We start from the raw sequence: 10,314 nt of genomic DNA, 5'->3' as shown, positions 1-10,314 counted from the left end.
ATTAACATTCAGGGTTATTATTGAGATATGATTTGGTTTCCCGGTCATATGGTTCATTTTTCAAATTTTATTTATTTATTTGTTTGACACAACTTGTTTCCTCCTTTATTTGACAATTCCTTTAGGATAATTCCTCCCTTTGCTGATTTGCTTCTTTGTTTTTCATCTCTTCCTCATGGAATATTTTGCTGAGAATGTTCTGTAATGCTGGCTTTCTTTTTGTAAATTCTTTTAGCTTTTGTTTATCATGGAAGGATTTTATTTCATCGTCAAATTTGAAGGTAAATTTTGCTGGGTATAAGATTCTTGGTTGGCATCCATTTTCTTTCAGGGCTTGAAAAATGTTGTTCCAGGCCCTTCTGGCTTTTAGGGTCTGGATTAAAAAATCTGCTGATATCCGTATTGGTTTCCCCCTGAATGTAATTTGGTTCTTTTCTCTCATGGCCTTTAAAATTGTGTCTTTATTTTGTATGTTAGGTATTTTCATTATAATGTGCCTTGGTATGGGCATGTTGTAATTTTGTGTATTTGAAGTCCTATAAGCCTCTTGAACTTGATTTTCCATTTCATTCTTCAGATTTGGGAAATTTTCTGATATTATTTCATTGAATAAATTGTTCATTCCTTTGGCTTGTTTCTCTAGGCCTTCCTCAATCCCAATAATTCTTAAATTTGGCCTTTTCATGATATCCCATAGTTCTTGTAGATTCTGTTCATGATTTCTTACCATCTTCTCTGTTTGTTCAACTTTGTTTTCAAGGTTAAATATTTTGTCTTCAATGTCTGAGTTTCTGTCTTCCAGGTGTTCTATCCTACTGGATATGCTTTCTATGGAGTTCTTAATTTGGTTTATTGTTTCCTTCATTTCAAGGATTTCTGTTTGGTTTTTTTTTCAATATCTCTAACTCTTTATTGAAATGATCTTTTGCTTCCTGTATTTGCTCTTTTAACTGTCGATTGGTGCGATCATTCAATGCCTGCATTTGCTCTTTCATCTCATCATTCAGTGCGTGCATTTGCTCTTTCATCTCATCATTCAGTGGCGTGCATTTACTCTTTCATCTCATCGTTTGCTTCTCTGATCATTTTAATTATGTACATTCTGAACTCCTTTTCTGTCATTTCTTCTGCCATGCCGTCATTGGGTTTTATTGATGTAACATCTAGATTTGTTTGCGGCATTTTCTTTTCTTGTTTTCTCATATTGTTCAGGTATCAGTGGACCGCTGAGATATTGCAGATTTCCTCTATTGACTTACAATGTCCTTGAGGATTTCTATATATATCCCCTCATAGCCTTCAGTAGGCTGAAGTCTTGGAGGAAGTTGATAATGTGGTGCGCCACAAGGAAGCTGCCTCTCTAGGAGAGGTGGCCTTCAGGTGGGGTATATTCCCTGCTAGTGGGCAGAGGTGCCTCCACTTGTTGACCAATGGTCATCCAAAGGGGAACTAGGCTGTGGGCTGAGGCAAGGCCTGTTTGGGCCTGTGTCTCTGGTTTTACCGTCCTTGTGGGGAAACCTCACCCGGCAGGGAAGACTCACCCGGTGGGGAGGTCTCACTGGTCAGTTCCCCTCCTAGAGGTTCCCCTCAATTTACAGCTACCGCCTGGGCTGGGCTGCCTTCCTCTGCAAAGTTCCCAGGGGCCTGGCCCTATCTCCTGGGCCTGGGAGCCTCACCCTTTGCAGATGAATCTCCTTAGGCTGCCCCTCCTCAGAGGATCTCCCACAGTCCTGGAACCTTCGCTCTGCCCCAAGCGTGTCTCTGTGCGGCTCTTCCACCCAGAAGCCTCCTAGATCCTGGAACCCTGCTCTGCACCTAATCGCCTGGCTATGCGGCCCCTCCTCTGAGCAGCCACCTGGGGCCCGTACAATCGCTCTGCGTCCCAGAGACCCACCGCATGCCTCTTCCTCCCGCCAGCCTCCCGGTGGTCCAGTGCGGTCACTAGGATTCCAAGCAAGTCACTGCGTGCCTCTTCCTCCCATCAACCACCCGTATCCCTGGGCAATCACTCCGTGTCGAAGTGACCCTCCCCGTTCCTCCTCCTCCTCCAGGTAACCTCCTGGGTGTTCAGGAGCGGTCGCTCTGAGTGGCTCTGAATCCACGTGACCCGCTGCACGCCTCCTCTGGGCAACCACCCAGAGCTCTGGTGCAGCCACTTGAGACCAAGCACTCACCACGCTCCTCCTCCAGGCAGCCCCCCGTGTTCAGGAGCGGTCGCTTTAAATCCAAACAACTCACCACTCGCCTCCTCCTCTAAGCAGCCGCCTGGAGCTCTAATGCAGTCACTGGGAGTCCAAATGACCCGATGCGCTCCTCCTCCTCCTCCTCCTACTCCTCTGGGCAGGCCCCGGTGTTCAGAAGTGGACTGAGTCCAAACAGCTCGCCGCGCCGTTTCTCCTCTGGCAACCGCCTGTAGCTCTGGTGTAGTCACTCCGAATCCAAGCGGCCACGCTCCTCCTCCTCCTCCTCAGGGCAGGAGTGTTCAGGAGCGGTCGCTCTGAGTCCAAACAGCTCTCCTCGCTGCTCCTCCCCTGGGCAGTGCCGGAGCCCCAGTGGTTGCTCCGAGTCCCAGCGCTGTGCTGAGTGCCCTCCTCTACGCCGCTCCCGGTTGTCCCTTTAATTACTTTAATCACATTCAAAATGACTATTGATAGTTGGTTTAATATCTACTATATTTGTTACCCTTGCTCTTTGTTCCTATTTTTATATTGCATTACCTTTTCCACATTGTATGTAGGGCTTTAATTGAACATATAACATGTTATATAATCCCATTTTCTCCCCTTTCTTAACAAATCAGCTATTCTTTTTCTTCTCCTTCTCCTTTACTTTTTAAATAGTTGCCCTGGTAGTTTACAATATACATTACCATATTCAAATAATAATCACTTCACAGATAGCTCAAGTATTTTATAACAAAATAATCCGAAATCCTATATCCTTATCCTTCGTGTCATAACTGTCACTCATGTCACTTATACATTAGCTTATTTACAGATACATAATCAAATACACCGTTGCTTTTTAATATTTTTCAGCAGTGCTGGAGTCTAACTCATAGCCTTGTGCATGCTAGGCATTGGTGCTACTTTTTATAAATGAAAATATCAACTTTTCTATAAGATTTTTTATAAACCTTTATCTGTTTCATTATTTTAAAAAAATCTTTTATTTTACCTTCATGTATACCTTCTCCATTGCTCTTCCTTTCTTTACATGGATCTGATTTGCTAACCTGTATTCTTTTCCTTCTCTCTGAAGAACTTCTTTTAACATATATTGTAAGACAAGTTTACTAACAACAAATTTCCTTAATTTTTTTGTTTGTGTGAGAGAGTCTTTAATTTTCCTTCACTTGTGAAGAATATTTTTGCAGGGTGTAGAATTCTAGTTTGGTGGGGTTTTTTCCCCTTGACACTTTAAATATTTCTATTTACAATCGTTCTCTTCTTGCTTGCATGGTTTCTGAGAAGTCAGATCTCATTCTTATTTTTGCTCTTCCATAGGTAAGATTTATTTCCCTTTGTTTGGTATTTTCTGAGTTTCTTGGATCTGTGGTTTGGTGTCCTGCATTAATTTGGAGGGAAATCTTACTCAATATTGTATCAAATATTGTTTCTGTTCCTTTCTATTTGGTGTTCCCATTACACACACATTACACCTTTTGTAGTTGTTCTACTGGTCTTGGGTATTATTCTGTTGTTTTATTTCAGGTCTTTTTTCCTCTTGGGTATTTTTTTTCCCCAGTTTTAGAAGATTCTAGTTTCACATTCTCAAACTCGGAGATTCCTGATCACATTTACTCTATTGATGACTGGAGGGGAATTCCATCTCTCTGTTCTAGTGGTGTTGGTTTGTTTTTAATCACTAGCATTTTCTCCCAACTCTTTCTTAGAATTTCTACCTCTCTGCTTACAGTGCCCATTTGTTCTTATATGTTGTCTACTTTGCCCTGCAAGGTCTTTAATATATTAATCATGGTTTTCCTTAAAAACTTCTAGTCAATTCATTCCAAAATCCTTGCCATATTGGACTCTGGTTCTAGTGCTTATTCAATCTCTTTGAATTTAAGGAAAAAGGAATTAGTGTGCCTTGTAATATTTTGTTTTGTTGTTATTGAAAGATGAACATGATGTAGTAGAAAAAGGAAATGTGATGAGCCAGGTGTGATGGCGCATGCCTGTCATCCCAGAATCTCAGAAGCCTGAGGCAGGAGGTTCACAAGTTCCAGGGCAGCCTTGGGAACTTAGCAAGACCCTGTCTCAAAATAAAAATTAAGAAGCACTGGGTGTGTAGCTCAGTGGTAGAGCACCCCTGGGTTCAATCCCCAGTACTTCAAAACAAAACAAAACAACAACAACAAAGGAAATATAATGAATAGGCCTTTTAGTAAGATGGCAGTAAGTTCCGTGGAGAATAGAGGTGTTCTTTAGTCTCATGACTAGGTTTTAGTCTTTAGGTGAACCCATGTCCCTGAACTGTAAACTTCGCAAGTGTCTCTCAGTTTGTCCACCCCTTAGGTGGAAGAGGATAAGTAAAATGGAATAGCTTTAGGTATTTCTCTTTCTCTGGGTCAGTTGGACCCTGATAAAACCTCAGCAGGTTAGACTCTGGTTAATGAGCTTCCCCTGAAGTCAGGCTTTGTTAAGAACAGAATTGCCTTGGAATTATCAAAATTTGTCATCTTTCCTTCCCTCCCGAAACACATGTGGACTTTTCTACAATATTCACAGGGAGAACCAAGTTGGGCTCCTTGAGGTAGAGCTCACAAAATTATGGGGCAGAGGTATGACTGTGTCCCTATGGAGGTCTTGACTAAGTTTTATCTATTATACTAAGCCTCTAGCTACTTGTGAGATACAGCTCAGATTTCTCTCTCTGATGTGGATTCCCATAAAATTTTCTGTTTGTGGGTTTTTCCTCTGGTGGGTTGTGATTCTCTGTGTCTGCCAGTATGTCTCATCTTTCAGGTGGTCAGTGTTTGGTCCCTCACGACTCCGATATATCTAAGAAGATTTGTTGATTTTTTGGTTTGTTCAACTTTTCATTTAAAGATTAAGTGGTGATTTCTAAGTTCCTTGCATAAAACTAGAATTAAGAGGTCCATAATGATTTTTACTTATTTTTTAAAACATTTTTTAGTTGTCAATGAACCTTTATTTTTATTTGCTTATTTATATGCAGTGCTGAGAATTGAACCAGTGCCTCACACATGCTAGGCAAGTGCTCTACTGCTGAGCCACAACCCTAGGCCTCACAATGACTTTTAAATGTATTCTTCCCTCCCATCCCCTTCCCCTGGCAAACCCTAATTTATCCTCAGATTCAAGGAGTGGAATCTGAACCAATCACCAACACAAGACTATTTGAGGATATCCAGATATTCAACGCAAGGTATTGGCTTTGCCACTGTAAGCAAGCTGGTCGCCAGCTTGGAACATCCAGGTTGCTAGATTCACATGCATGTGGACTAGATTTGTTTTGATTTTGCCACTTTGCATTATTCTTGCTTCCCTTGGGAGGCAGTAATGTTTTTAGCAATATATGTCACATGTTTATTAAGCTCTAAAGGGAAGCAATGAGATAAGATTAAAATACAAATTCCCTTCTACTTAAACCCTAACACACAGGAGTACCAAAGTAACATAAAGTACTTAAAGTACAATTTATTAAAAATATAAAATAGCACTCAAACGAGCTAAACAGTTTATTCACCCGTACAAAACAAGAGTAAAGTCTACTGTGACATTGCAAACGAGTTATTGTTTGGGTAAGCATCCCCCAAAGGTCCATATGATAGAAGCTTGGTCCAAAGCTCAGTGCTATTGGGAGATGGCAGAAACGAAGAGGTGGAGCCTAGTGGGAGGTCTTCCAGTCGCTGGGAGTGTGCCCTTGAAGTGGACAGTGGGACCCTCGCTCTTCCTTTTTATCTTTTGTATCCTAGCCATGATGGGAGGGGAATATACTGCCACATGCTCCACCATGATGTGCTGCTGCCTGTTCGTGAAGGGGAGAGGGACAGGCAGAGGAAGTTAATTGTTTCCTTTAGGATCCTTCCTCAGCAAGCAATAGGTACTCGGAATTCAAACTGAGCCAAAAGTAAGAATCCAATAGGAGGGAAGACCCAGGGTATGATCCCCCAGATCTGTGGCTTTACTTTCTTTTGTGAAATAAAACTGACTCTTGTGTGATGATTAAGCACACATGTCACATTCCACAGGTACAAGATTGCAAACAACCCTTTGGACCCTGAGATAAAACAAACTAAACCAAACCAAAAACCCAGGGTCACTGTGTGAGTTCTAGAAACCCAAACCAGTGAAACATGAATTGTCCCTATAAATTGTTGACTCCCAGACCAAAGTAACTTCTCCTTGACTTTTTAAAAGTTGGTGTCTGAAGATGTGTTAAAATCTGTATGGTTATGATTTGCATATGAAATTTTTGCTGTTTTTATTCTGTCACATCATAAACAGGTTTTTTTTCCATTTTTTTAATTAAAAATCATAAATTTACATAGGGCAATGTTGTTTGATTCATTCTGTTATTTTTCCCTTTCCCCCACCCCTCCCACCCCTCTTTTCCCTCTATACAGCCTTCCTTCCTCCATTCTTACCACCCTCCTTATCCCTAATCCTAAACCTAACCCTAACCCTCCTATCCCCCATTATATGTCCTTATCCGCTTATCAGTGAGATCATTCGTCCTTTGGTTTTTTGAGATTGGCTTATCTCACTTAGCATGATATCCTCCAATTTCATCCATTTGCCTGCAAATGCCATGATTTTATCATTCTTCATGGCGGAGTAATATCCCATTGTATATATATGCCACAGTTTCTTTATCCATTCATCAACTGAAGGGCATCTAGGATGGTTCCACAATCTGGCTATAGTGAATTGAACAGCTATGAACATTGATGTGGCTGCATCTCTGTAGTATGCAGATTTTAAGTCCTCTGGGGATAGGCCTAGGAGTGGGATAGCTGGGTCAAATGGTGGTTCCATTCCAAGGAATCTCCACACAGCTTTCCAGAGTGGCTGCACTAATTTGCAGTCCCACCAGCAATGTATGAGTGTACCTTTTTCCCCACATCCTCGCCAACACCTATTGTTGCTTATGTTCTTGATAATTGCCATTCTAATTGGGGTGAGATGGAATCTTAGGGTAGTTTTGATTTGCATTTCTCTTATTACTAGAGATGTTGAACATTTTTTCATATATCTGTTGATTGCTTATACATCCTCTTCTGTGAAGTGTCTGTTCATTTCCTTAGCCCATTTGTTGATTGGATTGTTTGTATTCTTGGTGTAGAGTTTTTTGAATTCTTTATAGATTCGGGATATTAGCGCTCTATCTGAAGTATGAGTGGCAAAGATATTCTCCCACTCTGTAGGCTCTCTCTTCACATTACTGATAGTTTCCTTTGCTGAGAGAAAACTTTTTAGTTTGAATCTAACCTAGTTGTTAATTCTTGCCTTTATTTATTGGGCTATGGGAGTCCTGTTAAGGAAGTCTGATCCTAAGCCAACAAGTTGAAGGTTTGGACCTACTTTTTCTTCTATAAGATGCAGGGTCTCTGGTCTGATTTCAAGGTCCTTGATCCATTGTGAGTTGACTTTTGTGCAGGGTGAGAGAGAGGGGTTTAGTTTCATTCTGTTGCATATGGATTTCCAGTTCTCCCAGCACCATTTGTTGAAGAGGCTATCTTTTCTCCATTGCATATTTTTGGCCCCTTTGTCTAGTATGAGAAAATTGTATTTATTTGGGTTTGTGTCCATGTCCTCTATTCTGTACCATTGATCTACCTGTCTATTTTGGTACCAATACCATGCCGTTTTTGTTACTATTGCTTTGTAATAGAGTTGAAGATCTGGTATTGCAATACCCCCTGCTTCGCTCTTTCTACTGAGGATTGCTTTAGCTATTCTGGGTTTCTTATTCTTTCAGATGAATTTCATAATTGCTTGCTCTATTTCTGTAAGATACATCATTGGGATTTTAATTGGAATTGCATTGAATCTGTATAGCACTTTTGGTAGTATGGCCATTTTGACAATATTAATTCTTCCTATCCAAGAACATGGGAGATCTTTCCATCTTCTAAGGTTTTCTTTAATCTCTTTCTTAAGGGTTCTGTAGTTCTCATTGTAGAGGTCTTTCACCTCCTTTGTGAGATTGATTCCCAAGTATTTTATTTTTTTTGATGCTATTGTGAATGGGGTAGTTTTCCTAATTTCTCTCTCATCACTTATGTATAAAAATGCGTTGGATTTATGAGCATTAATCTTGTAACCTGCTACTTTACTGAATTCACTTATGAGTTCTAAGAGTTTTCTGGTGGAATTTCCAGGTTCCTCTAAATATATAATCATGTCATCAGCGAACAGGGATAGTTTGAGTTCTTCTTTTCCAATTCGTATCCCTTTAATTTCTTTGGTTTGTCTAATTGCTCTGGCTAGAGTCTCAAGAACGATGTTGAATAGAAGTGGTGAAAGATGACATCCCTGCCTTGTTCCAGTTTTTAGGGGGAATGCTTTCAGTTTTTCACCATTTAAAATTATATTGGCGAGAGACGAGCACAGGGCGCCAGGGACTCCCCCAAGCAGCCCAGCCTCCTCCGGCGGGAAGCACCTCTCTAGGCTAGCTTCCCGGGGCAGACCGCCCAGTGAGAGCCTCCCAACGCAGAGCCAACCACGGGTCCCCAAGCCAGCGGAGACATCAGATACACAAGCGGCTTCTGGGACCAGGGCTGGGCAGCCAGAGACCTCTCCAGGCAGCATTATCTCCCCCGCCCCCCAGCTGCAGGCTTTTTCCACGGGGTGATCCAAGATGGCAGACTAGAGGGTGACTGCATCTCCAGTCACCCGAGAAACCAGGATTGAATAAGCGGAGGCATTGAGAGACTCGGACTAAAATAGAACCACGGGGTGAGTCTCCCCCACCCAGCGAAGCTCAGCTGGGCAGCAGGCCCGGATTCGAGTGGCTTATTAGAGTGGAACAGGCAGATAGTGTCTCCCCCAGGAAGCTCTGTGCAGTCTGGCAGTGGGCTCCGCCCACAGGGACAGATCCTCCAGACTCATGGAGCAGGCCCCCCAGTGAGAGCCCTTCTGTACAGAAGCAGCACAGCCAGCTCCGGCCCACCCCGGCCAGCTTTGGCCCGCACCGCTGCCAGCTCCAGCCACCCACAGGTTGCTTCAGTGACCAGCACAGGGCGCCAGGGACTTCCCCAAGCAGCCCAGCCCCCCTCCGGTGGGAAGCGCCTCTCTAGGCTAGCTTCTTGGGGCAAACCACCCAGTGAGAGCCTTTCTACACAGAGCCTGCCACAAGTCCCCAAGCCAGTGGAGACCTCCGACCTACAATCAGCCTCTGGGACCAGGGCTGGGCAACAAGAGACCTCTCCAGGACTCTCTCCTTGGAACCAGTAGCGGGCTAGGGGCAGCATTCTTCAGAAGCACTGCATTATCAAATTAATCCAAGACTTCTGGCTACTGAAGGCCGGTTGGTGATACACTGGAAATCTATAGGGAAACTATAAGCCAATAGAGGAAATCTACAATATCACAGAGTCCCATTGACAACTGACCAATATGAGAAAACAAGGGAAGAAAATGTCCCAAACAAACCTAGATACTATATCAATAAAACCCAATGACAGCACAGCAGAGAAATGTCCGAAAGGGAGTTCAGAATGTACGTAATTAAAACAATAAGGGAAGCAAACGAGAGGATGAAAGAACAAATGCAGGCATTAAATGAACGCACTAATCAACAGTTAAAAGAGCAAATAAGGGAAGCAAAAGAGCATTTCAAAAAAGAGTTAGAGATACTGAAAAAACAACCAAACACAAATCCTTGAAATGAAGGAAACAATAAACCAAGTTAAAAACGTGCTAGAAAGTATAAACAGTAGGATAGATCACCTGGAAGACAGAACCTCAGATATTGAAGACAAAATATTTAATCTTGAAAACAAAGTTGAACAAACAGAGAAGATGGTAAGAAATCATGAACAGAATCTACAAGAATTATGGGATATCATGAAGAGGCCAAATTTAAGAATTATTGGGATTGAGGAAGGCTTAGAGAAACAAACCAAACGAATGAAAATCTATTTAATGAAATAATATCAGAAAATTTTCCAAATCTGAAAAATGAAATGGAAAACCAGGTACAAGAGGCTTATAGGACTCCAAATATGCAAAATTACAACAGACCTACAACAAGGCACATTATTATGAAAATACCTAACATTCAAAATAAAGACAGAATTTTAAAGGCCACAACAGAAAAGAATCAGATTACATTCAAGGG

This window comes from Sciurus vulgaris (assembly GCF_902686455.1).
Source record: "Sciurus vulgaris genome assembly, chromosome: 3".
Classification (NCBI taxonomy): domain Eukaryota; kingdom Metazoa; phylum Chordata; class Mammalia; order Rodentia; family Sciuridae; genus Sciurus; species Sciurus vulgaris.
The sequence above is the reverse complement of the archived record's forward strand: the minus strand, read 5'-3'. Positions refer to the sequence as shown.